At 32.4% G+C, this 15,525-nt stretch overlaps 4 non-coding genes across 4 annotated transcripts; all 4 read left to right on the forward strand.

Annotated features, from left to right (window-relative positions):
* Nucleotides 1-728: 728 nt before the first annotated feature.
* On the forward strand, nt 729-800 carry TRNAH-GUG (transfer RNA histidin (anticodon GUG)). The gene has a single exon. It is a non-coding gene; the product is annotated as a tRNA-His (tRNA).
* Nucleotides 801-2,599: 1,799 nt separating this feature from the next.
* On the forward strand, nt 2,600-2,671 carry TRNAH-GUG (transfer RNA histidin (anticodon GUG)). Its single transcript has one exon. It is a non-coding gene; the product is annotated as a tRNA-His (tRNA).
* Nucleotides 2,672-8,853: 6,182 nt separating this feature from the next.
* Nucleotides 8,854-8,925, forward strand: TRNAH-GUG (transfer RNA histidin (anticodon GUG)). Its single transcript has one exon. It is a non-coding gene; the product is annotated as a tRNA-His (tRNA).
* A 5,717-nt stretch (nt 8,926-14,642) lies between these two features.
* On the forward strand, nt 14,643-14,714 carry TRNAH-GUG (transfer RNA histidin (anticodon GUG)). The gene has a single exon. It is a non-coding gene; the product is annotated as a tRNA-His (tRNA).
* Nucleotides 14,715-15,525: the final 811 nt, after the last annotated feature.

Here is a 15,525-nt window from a genome sequence, read left to right on the forward strand (position 1 = left end):
GCTTCGTATGTAGGCATATTTAAAACTACTGCTGTTAGTATGCTTAAAATTACGCCATTCATTGTATATTACATATCGTTCAAATTCTAAACTCAATACTTCTTATAATTGGATAAACACCAAAAGAAACTAGCAAATTAGCAAACTTTAAAAATAGGTCTTAATTGATGATAGTTGCTTTGTTATTTAATTTCTCAAGAAAAGAAAAGTTTTTATCTTTGCATGGTTATTTCACAGTTCCAGCCGCTTATTGGACTTAATATTTTGCATCTACACTCAGAAGTAGTCTGATGGAAAATACTTGAGCTTATGATTAAGAAAAAAAGTCATTTACATCAGTTTAGTAGTATTTCAACTGCTTCATAAATCTACGCTAAACAGATTTCGATGCTAATCAAGATTTTAAACAGGACTAAAGATGTTAAAGGTAAGACCTTATGAAAATATTAGTGTAAGAATAATGTTAGATTACGAATATTAGAAAATATCTTAAAATTTCGCAAACGAAAATGGTTATCTGGACACAGGATTAAGGAAGTACCAATAATTTACGATTTTTTCCGTTACGAAATTTAAAAGTACGGTTGTGGTGCTGCCATCTAGTGGCGTTTCATAGAAAGTCATATCACGCTCCATTTACGACATAAAACATTTATTTAAAAAAAGATTTGGAATTTTTTTCCGAAAATAAATGTTTTTAATCCCATTAAAGTAGCCTCTCCTTCGAAGCCGTGATCGTATAGTGGTTAGTACATTGCGTTGTGGCCGCAATAACGCAGGTTCGAATCCTGGTCACGGCACTGAAACTTTTGCATAAATTTTGTGAATGCAGAATAAATATTTAATTTTTTGTTGTATCACATTATTTTCTCACCTTGTTTTATTTTAAGTACAACCCTGATGAACTCAACGTGAATTCCTCTAAATTCTGTTACATTTGATGTGGGAAAAATCTTAACTCATTCTTAAATTTTCTTTTGATGCTATTGTTACTCCAATATGTGCTTTACCAAAGAAATGTATTCTAATCAATATTTTCAGAAAGAGATGTTATTCTAATCAATGTTTTCAGAAAGAAATTTTTACCTGTTGAAATGTTAATGTACTCATTTTTAGCATCAAATAACATGTCAAATTAAAAATTTCTAATTGCAATTCTTTTGTACGCTATCACCTGTATTAGAAATAAAACATAGCCGCAGAGATCAAATCTTGTTGTAACTGAGAGATTTCATATGACTCTTCAAAAGTTTTTTCTCCTCAATTTGTTTTGAAAGAGTAATTTCTCTTTCCAAACTCTAATGAACATTTTAATGTTTTGATAGTTACTGTTCATAAATTAAAGACGAAAAGAAAACCTGGAGTTCTAAAACTGGAATTCTTTTTTATTTAATTTAATACTTTTTACAATTTGGACCTAATTTGTGGTATCTTTTTCTCTTCTTTTTAATGGCAAAATACTATCTGAGGTATACTATGGTAAAAATTTTTTAAATTATATTTAATAGTTCTCTAAAGAAACCTTTTTATACTGTTTTGAAAAAAAAAAAAAAAAAAAAAAAAAAAAAAAAAAAAAAAAAAAAAATGCAAGAGACATTACATGCAAGATTTACCAAAGTGAATCTGACAAGAAATTGGTTTATCACGTGATATCCCATTAAACAACAGTGTTAACATCTTTTGCTTCGTAGTTTCTTGTTGCTACTTAGAAGGTATATCACCAAAAGAAATACAGTAAGAAAAACATTTTTTTAAATTAGCTTTCATAAGAAATAATTTTGTGAAGTATATAGTGTAGGTATTACCATTTCGTTCTTCAATATCCACCAGTATTTATTTCTAATCTTTAGATCCTCACGTACAGTAACCTAATCTCGTAGCTACCATCTTCTTAATATGATCATGTCTCATAGAGACTAGTATTTTACCTTAAAGTGAGAAGTAGGTTATTGCTTATCTGTTCAAAAATTAAAACAATGTGCTTCTTAACATTCATACAAATATCAACATGAAATTATTTATTTAAGAGCGCGTTTGCAAATTTTCTGCATTATGATTACATAATAATAATAATTGAAGAATATTTAACTGAAATAATAATTTTTATTTGAGTTTCAGCTATGAAAAATTCACTTGCTTATATAAATAGTGCGTATATTGGCTTTCATTTCTCCTTCAGAATCAAAGATATTATTTTTTATTTATTCTAATTCCATTATTAAATTTTAAAGTAAAAGTAAAGTTTTTCTTTTTAGTCCAATGTTTACCATGTCTGCGACTTACCGAACTTATTATTTTATATTACCAAACAGAAGTAGGCTACCAGAATGTACTTGAGTTTATGGTTCGGGAAAGAATCTGCGCTGAACAGATTTAATAAGATTTTAAGAAGGGTTAAAGCTGTTAAATGTAATTGTGCAAGATCTTAATAAACTTTAAAATTTTTTATGGTGCTGCCATCTGGTGGTGAACCATAGAAAGTCCCTTCACGCTCCATTTACACCATACCCATTTTACTTACTTACATATTACTTATTTTTTTTAGAGAGTTTCTCGAAGCTAAATGCGTTTAATCACATTAAAGTGGCTCTTTTTCGAAGCCGTGATCGTATAGTGGTTAGTACATTGCGTTGTGGCCGCAATAACCCAGGTTCGAATCCTGGTCACGGCAATTGATATTTTTCAAATGTCAAACTAGTGTTTAATTTTTTTACTGTAGCAATTCCTCTCTCTGCCTTTTTTTATTTTAGTAGATCCCCGATTACCTCAATTTCATTTGCTTGAAATTCTCTTACATCCGACATGTAAAAAAAAAACCTAACTCTTATTAATTTCTTTTCCCCCTTCTTTTTTTCTTTTATTTTATTGCCACAACAATGTGTGCTCCACTGAAGAAATATTACTGTAAAAGGACTAAGCGAATCAATCTTTTCACAATAGTAATTCTCATGTTTCTTAGTCCACTCTAAAAGCTTTAGCAGTCCACTCTAAAAATCCAAGTGTATTAACTCTTCACTTTATTTTTAAGTTTTTGTTCTCATGAGTCTTGCTTCAAAATTTGTGAATTTCTTTGAAGCCAGCTGCACTCAACGTAAGACAATGCTCCATTTAAAACATTTTCCTCCTTTTAATATTTCTTAAAATTATTATTAGCATATAACTAATGTGAAATATTTTTATCATCAAATAATATATCCGTTACGAAATTTCTAAATGCAGTTTCATTGCACATAGTCTAGGTTAGAAATTATAACTAGTGGTAGAAATAAAATTTTATAGTAATTTAGAGATTGCGTGCTATTATAAAATTGAATGTTGCTCTCAATAAGTTTCTCATTTTCTCTTTTAAAAGACTACCGAACTTTCGAGTCTACTTCCGTTTCCGGACTGAACTTCTGAGGACGAAACCAAATGTCTTTTGAAAACCAAGCGAATTTGAAAACCAAGTTGATGAGAAGTATAAAGTGAAAATATTGATATTAGCAGAGAACATTTTAATAGAGTTTTTTCTTCCTCCTTCAAGCATGCCTTCGTGGTGTAATGGTTAGCACACTCGGAGCGTATTCAAGAGGTACAGGTTCGAGTCCCGTCGAGGGCATTGCTCATTCTTTCAGTTTCTTACTTTCAAAATACCTAATGACTCTACACGTATATTAATAATATCTAAACCAGTAAATGAATGCTATAATCAAATTTCCTGATTAATTTCTTAGCAATAGCTTCGAAGCCAAATTATGAGGAAAATCTTCTCTAAAACGCTATATTTTAAACACATTCTTAAAGACTAACTCACTGATGGATGCAATCATTTCCAAACAGAACTTTCTACGTTGACTAATCAACAGATTAACTATGTTATCCTACTGATTCTCAACGTAAAGCTAAAACATTCTGCCATAAGTCCCTCTCAAAGGCAGACATTCAACGCCGTTATGGATCCATTAATAGCGTGGAAGCTGGGACACATTATAATAAATACAGTATAGAGTTACATAAGACACACAGTTAAAGACAGAAGTTATATTTCAGGAATTATAGTTAAGGACAGAAGCAATATTTCAGGATACACAGTTAAGGACAGATGATAAAACCAAATTATGGAGGAAAATGCTACAATTATCTTAAATCCTTTCAAATACCTTTTATATTGTTGTAGTATTTATTTGATCAGATCTTTAATCTTTCTTAGCAAATCCTTTATCTTGGGGTGATCCTCAACAACACTCTTACATGGTCCCCCCACATCACTTCTATTATCCAGAGGTTCCGTGTTCGTAAAGCACAATCAACCTCTTAATTGCTCGAAACAGTGTCTTATCTATAGACAAAAAACTACTTATTTACAAGTCCATTCTCAGACCATTGCTTTGTTATGCTAGTCCCATCTGGGCTCATACACATAAGACTAATATGAGTAAGCGGCAGGCGTGCCAGAATATTGTATTTAGACAAATTACCAGTGCCGAATGGTACATCCGCAACAATCGTATCCACGAAGAGCTGGGTATGGAATTATGAAGATCATTTTATTATAAGCTTGCCACTAAATTCCATGCTCGGCAGCAGCAAATCAATAATCCATGCATTAAAATCTGTGATTATAATTATAACGACCTTGCTAACATAGATAGGCCAGTGGCCCAACTTAATGTTTACATCATGTGAACCCACCATTACTTTATGCCTGTAGTTACCTGTATTTGTAATGTTTTCTTGTACCATGTATCCTCTCTTATTTTTATTTTTATCAGTGCATGTCTTATGTAAAAATTTTCATGTCATTAATATGGATTCAGACTACTGTGAACTTGTCACTTACCATGTTTTCTCTCCAAGTCACGGCTCGACCGCTTCTCTGTGCCTTCATCTTCGCCTCGATACCCAGAATTCTTAACAACTCATTAATTAATGTACCAAATCAAAGTTATTAGACTCAAAATCTAACCCTAAATAATATTAATTTTAATAATATTAGTACTGATATATATATATAAGATTATCCGTTTTTTATGATATATATATATATATATATATATCATAAAAAGAATTATGAAATTCTAACTTAAATCTATATGCTTTTTGAATAGTTAACTACTGATACAAATTCTAAGATACCAAATTGTTCTACAAGAGGTAAGGCCTTTGGCTTAGGTACCCTGGGGTCTCAAACACCGTTCCACTGGGAGAAGGCTTTAATCTTTCTTTAATGTATTAATCTTTCATTAATCTAATCCGTTTTCCCTCTGAATAAATGCAAAATATTTGTATTTTATATTTATTTTTGCGAATGTTCGGTTACCAAAATTATGCTTCATTGGATATAATGTATTGATATCTTAGTTTACGTGTTTCAATTACATATAAAAAAGTAAAGAAATAGTGTTCATTAATGATAATCCTGGACAGTATAGCAGCTAGTGAAGGCTGACTGCTGCTTCGAATTCCAGATTGCGAGCTCGGCGCCCGAGTAAGACTTGGTTGTGTATATGCATCATTCCCTTCCTTTCAAGGAAGCACTAATTGTTCACCACATGTGGTGCACCCTGTGCATTGCTTTCGGTGATGATACGAATAAGAGCGCTATGGAGCCCCCGTCGGGATTTTGAATTCTTGACGAATATCTCAGAAGAAAATTCTCGGCTGTTGGATGAAAAAAGTGTTCAGGAAAGACATCTGGCCTTTAAAATTTCATAATTGTGATGAGCTGTATTCTTCTTAATTCCTTTCTTGGATCTATTTTAATAACCGACTGATTATGCATCATTCAACTACTCTTCCGTTGTGCTTAAGTAGGACAATCTGACGTCTACTAGATTTTCAACTAGTACTCTTTGGAACAGATTTCATCTTCTCAAAAAATGAAAAAATTAAATATAAATACGTGAAATGGAAGTTGATATTCCAATTTTTAGACATATTTAATATTTGAATTGTATATACATGTAAAAAGTCGCGTAATCTAAATCACTATTATCTATTTTACTGAAGAAAACATTTCTCAGTGAAAGTGAAAATCGAACTATTTTCCTATTAGCTGCTCTGTTCTGACTTTATTTCATAGAATTTTTTCAATTATTTATAGTGTTTATAGATTGAACTGCAATTATCCGAATCAATTGGGACCGGACCCCATTCGGATAATCAAAATTTCGGATAAATTGATTTTTTCCGAAGAATGGGTCTACGTACACTTTAATTAATTACTGTATGTACTGCATGTTGAAAATGGAGGGAAAAAAACCTATTTTTAAAGATAAAGAGATTTTAGTTAATTAAAGGGAAAGGGCAACACTTTTACGTATATGTTATATAGCGTACTGTACAGTACAAACAAGTGCTGAAAGCCATTGCTTGCTAGGTCAAAGTAAGCTGTTTGACAATTTTCATCCATTTTCGGGCAGTCAAGTCGTTAGAATTTGAAACTCAGACTCTGACGAATCACACACCATCCATTATGCTGTATCCTCACCACTAACTTCTAAACATCCAGGAGTTTTCAAATAAATATTTCTTAATTAAGTGACACGTCATCCTCATCTTCTCCTGTCTCTTGCATATTCACAAAGCCTACAGACCATTTCTCTTAGGTCTGCTTTCATTGGATGAAACATTTGCTTGGCGGTCATATTTGGAATGGCGAGTTATCGCCCTGTAGGCGTGGTAATTAACGCCAAACAAAGGGAAATGGCGTTTATTTCATTCGATATTTTTTTAGTTTATGACTGAAAGCTTGGAGAAATTGTGTGGAATATATTTTAAATAACTTACTGATCTTATTATTAGTTTATTTGTATTTGAATTTAAACTTTTAAAAGTACGTAATTGGCTTACAAGAAAAAGGTGTTTACATGGAGATAGCATATGCGCTTTTTCGTCATTTCTGTTAGAAAAAGTCTGTTGTGTAAATTTCCATAGCGCATTAATTTATACAAATATAGGATTATTAAAAAATAAACCAAATGAAAACATTCAGTAAACATTTAAGGGCATTGGATACCTATTCTTTTTTACCTGAATTATGAAAAGTAAGTATAACTAAAATTATATTTTATTCCATTATGCGCTATTTCTATTGAAACGCTTTTCGGGATCTTGGATCGTAATCTTACTACTGGTACCTACTACAAAGAGTACAAAACAGTAAATAAAAATAAGAAAAATTAACAAAAATAGAGAAAATAAAGGCGTTTAATTTTTAACACCGCACCCGAAGGCTAAAAGACAAATAATGACAAAGTCATTCAATAAAGTTAAAATAAAAATAAATCCGTATAGAACAGAGTTTATGAAAGAACCGGCGATCTAGAAGTCAGAATTTTTTTCCGCGCTCTTTACCGCTGAGCTGCGGTTTCTCCTATGGAGTTTGCACAATTTTTGGTACACCACGCTCAAATACAGATTCTAAAAGCGATGAACCAAATGTCGCCAAGCACTAGGTTCTGTAACCCTACGTTTCCTGTTTTAACCAATCGGAGCAAACAGCAGTAGAAACGGTCTGTAGGCTTTGTGAATAAGCCTGTCGCTTCCCTTTCCTTGAATTTCTTTCTCCTTTTCCTTCTCTTCTTCAGTTGATTCTGAAATATTCTGAAACTGATTCGGATAATCAGTGATTCGGATAGTCGGAGTTCGGATAGTTGGAATTGTACTGTACATTGTATGTTATTATTTCTTTATAACATGTTTGTTTCGAAAAGCTGAAAAGCGTTTAAATAACATTAGAGGTATTAAAAAAAATATTTTGAAGAAGATATAGATCTTACCTTCGCATTTATTTCCTCAGAATGAAACTGGGATGAATGTAAAATATTATGACAGTGACGCAGATGATGGCAACCGTTCCATTTGTGACTGTGGCTCTTAGTTATGCAAATTTTCAGTATTTAATGTACGTTATATTTCATTCCCTTCCTAAACTATGTATGTGTTTTAACTGTATAAATAGCATAGACGTCGAAAGAAAATAACACATTTTCAGTCTAATAAACTAACTGTTTTAAAAGTATTACACTTATCGCTTTATATATATATTATTATTTTACTTGTTATCAGTTAAGTTATAGCAGGATATTGCTTATCTGCTTAAAACCTAAGTTAAAATGACATGATTCTTCATGTTGTGTATAAATATCTGGAATAAATTATTTATTTAAGAACGCGGTTAGAATTTTCTTCTGCATTACATAATGTATTGAAATGAGCGTTCCTGTTTGTAATTTATCTGTGGAAACATCATTCGGTTACATGATTAGCGTATGTATTGGTTTTCATCTTCCCTTCAAAATCAATGATATAATTTTATAAAATATCTTTATTGATATTGGTTCTATTATTACTTAGTTTTTCAAGTAAAAGAAAAGTTTTACCTGTACGTCTACAGGTTACTGTGATTTACTGAAATTGTTATTTTATATTCACAAACAGAAGTATAAATAAATATGTTTATGGTTATTAAAAATATCATTTACGTTGTTTAAGTGATATCCCGACTGCGGCAATGAATCTGAGCTGAACAGATTTCGATATTAAGCAAGATTTTAAACAGGGCTAAAGATATTAAATGTCTTTGTGTAAGATCGTAATGAAATACTTGTACAATAATAATGCTGTACTATGATCATTAGAACATTTCTTAAATTTAGCCGAATGGAACTAATTAGAAGGTATAGATTCTTGGGACCGAGGCTTAAGAAAATCTGCGAACTTTAAACATTTATTTGTGGTGCTGCCATCTAGTGGTGATTCGTAGAAAGTCCCATCACGCTCCATTTAATGCGTATCACATTTACTTAAAAAGATTTTAAAGTTTCCTGAAACTAAATGCATTTAATTGCATTAAAGTGGCTCTTCTTCGAAGCCGTGATCGTATAGTGGTTAGTACATTGCGTTGTGGCCGCAATAACCCAGGTTCGAATCCTGGTCACGGCAGTCGACATTTTGCATAAAATTTGCAAATGAATAAATAGCATTTAATTTATATTTGAAGCATATTTTTTTACTTGTCTTATTTTAGTGGAGCCCTTATAAATTCAGTTTGAATTTCTTTAAACTCTGCTATATTCGACCTGTGTAAAATGTTAAATAATTCTTAAACGTTTTTTTTGATGCTATCTTTACTACAGTGCGCGCTTCATTACATTAAAGAAATACACTCATGTCCAAAATTATGTTTACATGCATAAATTCACGGATTTCTCAGAGACTATGACTTATAATTTAATGAATTTTCGTGGAATCATGCATAACATGATGACACATAAATGCAAAAGAAAAAATTGAAGATCGGCTCATATGATATAAATTTGTAGCATGAAACAATAAAAATGGTAATAAAGTGTGACAAAGAGAGTTAAGAAAAAAAGGAATGATTCAGAAAAAGAATTAAGTCTTACGAATTTAATATGGAAAATGATCTTCCCTGACTTGTACACACATATCACAACGTGTTTTAAGGCTGGAAATAACGTTGTTAACCACAGTTTGGGGAATTAATCTCCACTCTTCCAGCAATGCCGTCTTCAGAGCATTTACATCTCTAGGATAAGGATGTATACGTGCAATTGCTCTTCCAAGGTAGTCCCATAAGTTCTCTATCGGGTTAAGGTCAGGAGAGTTTGGTGGCCAAGGTATTCGCTTAATGTCTTCACTTTCAAGGAATTCATCAACGAGGTTTGCTCGATGTGGACGGGCATTATCATCCATAAATAAAACGTCAGGTCCATATGCACCCCTGGAAAGTCTTACATAAGGATCTAAGACCTCATCCCGATATATCTGGCCTGTCACAGTTCCGCTGTTGAAAACGTGTAGGGGCGTACGTCCATCGATCATTATTCTACCCCATACCATCACACCTCCACTACCGAAACGGTCACGTTCCACAATGTTCGAGGGATCATTTCGTGTTCCTGACTCCCTCCAGATGTAAACACGTTTAGAATCACCAGTTAAACTAAACCGCGACTCATCAGTAAAGAGAACATGGGACCATTGATGTTCAGTCCAGTTTTGATGTTCTTTACACCAATTAAAGCGATCCCTCTTTTTCTGTGAAGACAGTAAAACACATAACCTTGGCTTTCTGGCATAAAGGCCTTTTTCATTAAGCCTTCTGTATATTGTTTGCCGTGATGCAACAGTTCCAGTGGCGGCTGCAAGCTCTGAACTTAACTGGCGAGCAGTAGCCTTTCATTTACGACGGGCAGTTAATGCCAGATACCGATCTTCAGAAGCAGTTGTCATTCGTTTCCGACCTTGTCCAGGCCTCCTTACAACACTTCCATGATTTTGAAACTGTTTCCATAGCTTAGAGACTGTCTGTCTTGAAATATTCAGACATGTGGCTGTTTCCATGATTGACTGCCCTGCTTCTAAACGGCCGATAATTCGCCACTTTACAGATTCTTCCAAATGATACTTCGAAGCCATAACAAACTGCTTTGAGTCCCTACACACTGAAATCAAACGCTATGTTGCAGAAATTCACTCAAATATTCAGTTTGCGCAAAGCGCTTGATTCACCCTTGGATGACGTAACGCCTATATTTGCATATCACAAACCGTTTGATTACTTTTGATTGGATAATGCTAATTAGGCTTGGTTTTCACACATTCCCTGCAAATACGGATCACATTGATTCGATATTTCATTGAATATCATCATTTTTGGGTATGTAAAGATAATTTTGGACATGAGTTTATATGGGTACAAAGTAACCAAGTGATACGGGTACCAAATGAATTAATGTTTTCAAAATTGTAATTATGATATTTCGCAGTTAAAACTCTAGCATAGCATTCTAAAAATCAACGAGTATTAATTTCCTGTCTGTATTTTTCTCACTAGTGTTGCGTCACATTTCATATTCAGTATCCACCCTTCTCTATTTCTAATCCTCTAAACTTCAGGTATAGTGACACATCTCGCAACTACCATCTTCCTAATATGACCATATTCTAAAGTGAGTAGTATGTTTAAGATCTTAAACAAGGCAGTCTAACATCATATGTATCAGATCACCATTTTCACAGAAGACCAAAGTCCGTTGTATCATAGATGATCGTCTTATCATGTGGATTACGTTAGTCATGTCTTATCATATTCTTTCGCATCGGGGAGGTTTCGTATATAATTAGGGATATCTGGTTTCTTCCTTGCAAAATAAATTTGGATAAATGCGAAATTTACGAGTATTTGTGATTAGATGCGAAACATTATTTTTGAAACCTTCGAAGGAATATTGCGTTTTGATTTGAAGTGTTTATTTTAGCATACGCGTAGACATATGTTTGCTTTCTCAATGAATATGAATATCGGTTTCATAAAGGAAGATTTTATAAATATATTATAAAATCGTAAAAGAAGAGACCAAATGACTATTTTTTTAAATTCTATCCATAATTATGAAACATCCAGTGTCTGCCACATGATTTAATGACGTCTCTTGAGCGCAAATGAATAAAAAATCAAAATACATTTTGAAAAACATTTGATCAGAAGTACAGAATAAAATTAATGACAATAGCAGAGAAACGTTTAAGCAGAATCTATATATTTGTAGTATCTGAAGCAACACATATATCCTACAAGCAAATGTGGTGATTAATGTTTCCTTCTTCAAAGCTGCTGCATCCAGCATCAGCTTGAAGCAAAAACTGTTATTGCAAATCTTCTCGAAAACCCCATGTTTCAAAGATATTCTAAAAGACTAACTCATTGCTGGATGCAATTATTTCCAGAAGGAGTATTTTACGGTGATCAATGAAGGCATTCAGGCAATTTCGTACTGATTTTTAAGCAATAACATTCTGCCATAAAACCTTCTCAAAGGCAGCTTTCAAACCCTTTATGGTTCGGTGAACAGCATTGAATCTGAGACACATTATAATATTGTTGCATGTGTTAGGGTTCGTTATGAATTAAATGCACAAGTCCAGTGAAAAGTGAACAAAATTTTTTATTATCACAATAAAAATGCTTAATTTTCCTCAGATATTCGTTCAGAATTACAATATCTCACAGTAGTTATCTTTTAACTACTCAAACGTTCAACAGAACTTAATAATTCAAATCAGCTAGAGAAAGCTAACCCGCGAATTCGCTGAAATTAGCAAGAGCAGTTTTCTAAACAAACTCTTAAAACACCAGCTACTAATTAACTAACTAAAATCCGTAACACTATCTACAGTATCGAGTTACAGTTAAGGGCACACAGTTGAGGACAGAAGATAAAAACAAACTGAGAAGGAGAATATCGATACTAAAATGATCTCATATCCTTTTTCGAATACTTATACTGCTGCAGTATTTATTTGATGCTAAGAGGTTAAATAACTGTGTCTCGTTGTTGTTTCTTTTGTTTTAATCCTTCCACCTAAATAAATGCAAATTAAAAATTTTTAATATTTTCTTTTGAAAAATGTTCAATTTTTGTCACCAAAAATTACACATCCTTGTATTCTGAGAACTGGATATCTTAGTTTACGTGTTTCATTTTTTCAGTGGAATCACTTAATTATTTTAGATATAAAAATTTAAAGAAACGATCTCAGTGTTCAATAATTACTATCCTGTATTAATTGGTGAAAGATGACTTCTGCTTCGAACTCCAGTTTGCGTGTTCGACTCCCATGTAAAACTTAGTTGTGTGTGTTTGTCATGCCCTTCTTTTCATGAATAAATCATATGTCCACCCCATGTGGGACACACTATGCAATGTTCCCGGTGATGCTACGACTAAAGCCCTACGGAACCGCGGTCTTTTGCTTGAGAAAATTCCTCAGAATTGCTCTCAAGCAAATGTTTGGTCATTTGCTTGAGAGAAATTCTGCTTGAGCAATTTGCTTGAGAACATTTGCTTGAAAGAATTCCTCAGAATCGCTCTTAAGCAAATGATTGGTCATTGTGTTAAAGGAATTCAGGAATGCCATCTGGCCCTCATTATTTTCTTCATTGAATCTTTTTTAATGCGCCAATCAACTATACTTCTGTTGCGTTTTACGTGGAATAATTTGACGGGCACTAGAATTTTAACTAGTGCTATTTAGGATAGCTTTTAAATTCTCGAAAGAGAAAAAAATTAAGCGAAAGAACATTGCATTCCCTTCACAATACTCATTTATAATTTGAAGTGCATGTATATGTAAACAGAGTCGCATAATCTGAATCGCTGTTATATAAGCTATAAAAGAAAAGTTTTCCTTGTGAAAGTTTAAATCTGACGGTTTTCCGATTAGTTGCGCAGGTCTGTTTTCCTTCATAGAATTTCTGCAATTTTTGCCATTTTTATAATAGTCGAATATTAAGTAAAAAAAATTTTAAAAATCTGATAGCTTTCAGAATTTTTATTACGCCCAAAGGGGAAATTTTTCAATTACAGTATTTAAAAACAGCATATCTTTAGAATTTCTGATAGGCAGACTCGAGCGTTGGAGATATAGTGTTTTATTTCCTATGGTGTTGCCACTGCTTGTTTTGAAATTGTTGAGTTTCTTAATCACAAATTTATTAAAATTTTACAAAATTTGAAATAGACTATAAAACAGATTCCAAATTTCGGGTTTCCGGGTGCCCATACTCGTGTGGAGGACTATGCTATTCATAGTTTGAAGACTCTAGGTACCGTTGTTGTTCCTCAGTGCGAGAAAAATACATATTTTCAGGTAGATTCTTCATTATTTAGTTTCTTTAAATAAAATTCAGGGCTCTGATATTTGGTGGCAACAATTTGAAAAGTGATTCAGAATTTCATAGTGTAACAATGCAAAATGCCAAAGCGAAATTTATAGTTCTCCTGAGCTAGGGCTCCTTTGGGATAATAAGGTATGTTTCAGATGTGTGTAATTTCTTTCCAAAAACTTAAATCATTTAAATAATTTTGGAAGTATTAAGGAAAACGTATTGCTAAAAAACATACCTCCTTATGATCACAGTTATCTCTTCAGCATGAAATTAGGAGGAATGTAAAGTATTATGACAACGTCGAACAAGATCCCAGCTATGTTGCTTAAAGCTATCGCTCTTAGTACGCTTAAAATTTTAGTATTCATTGCATGTTACATGCCACTCAGTAAACTGAATAAGTCTTATAATCGGCTAAGCATTATAAGACTTAGTTGTGTGTGTTTGTCATGCCCTTCGTTTCATGAACAAACCACATATAGTAAACACATTATAGCAATTAATCTTCGAAAGAAACTAGTAAAATTATCACGATGACATTAAAGAGTCTTCTTTGATGGTATCTGCTTTATTATTTAATTTATCCTGTAAAAGAAAAGTTTAATGTCTTTTTTCAATGTTAAATGTCTTTTTGTAAGATCTTTAAAAAAAAAAAAAATAAAAAAATATTTGAGCAAGAAATAAAGTTGGACCGTGAGGATTAGAAAATAGGTCCATATTACGCTTATGAAAGGGCTTATAAATTATACACTTTAGTGACTCAGGATTAAGGAATTGCCTAATTTCCAATATTTTCCCCCGATGTGAACTTTGAACGTATGGTTATAGTGCTGCCATCTAGTGGTGATTCTAGAAACCCTCATCACGCTCCATTTACTACATATCCCATTTCTACAAAAAATATTTTAAGAAAGTTTTTCGAAAATAAATGCATTTAATCCCATTAAAGTAGCGTTTCTTCGAAGCCGTGATCGTATAGTGGTTAGTACATTGCGTTGTGGCCGCAATAACCCAGGTTCGAATCCTGGTCACGGCAGTAAATCTTTTGCGTAAATTTTGCAAAGGTAGAATAAGCATTTAGTTTTTTTTTTTTTTTTTTTTTTTCTTTCTGACACATTATTTTTCTTCTTTTATTTTTGTACAATGAGGATAGTGCTAGTTTCAATTTCTTGAAATTATATTACAGTCGATTTCTGAGGGAAACATAACTCCTACTCAAAATTCTTCTTTGATGCCAATTGTTTCATGAAAGAAATATTATTCTATAGTTAAAAAGCGAATCAATATTTTTAGAACTGTTTATTTGTATATTTTGTAGCCAATATTCTAGTTGTCTATTTTCAAACTCCACGAGTATTTAAAGTAAACCTTCTTGTCCAAGTAAACCTTCTCGTTATTTTTAAAATGTTGTTCTCCATTGTATAGTGAAAATTTGTGAATAGATCTGAACCCAGAAGCATTTAAAGTGTTTCCCTTATTATTCAGCATACGACACAATAAAAAAGTCGTCAGTCCCTCCTCTTTGTACTTCTTAAAGCAATTTCGAAAGGGTATTTTTAGATACCAATATTTTTTTATTAAATAAATTTTTAGCATCAGATAACATGTCAAATTAAATATTTCTAATTAGAGTTATTTTTTACGCTATCACCTGTATTAGAAATAAAATATAGTGGCAGAAATAAAATCTTATCGTAATGGAATAGTTGTATGAGACTCTTTAAAATTCTATTTTTCTCAATTTGGTTTGAAAGAATAATTTTCCTTTCAAACTCCACTGAACGTTTTAATGTTTTGCTAATTAGTGATCATAAATGAAAATCGAAGTTTTCAAATTGAAATTCTTT

Source organism: Stegodyphus dumicola, chromosome 8 (assembly GCF_044657685.1).
Source record: "Stegodyphus dumicola isolate Sdum_Otavi_A_Nest chromosome 8, ASM4465768v1".
Taxonomy (NCBI): Eukaryota; Metazoa; Arthropoda; class Arachnida; order Araneae; family Eresidae; genus Stegodyphus; species Stegodyphus dumicola.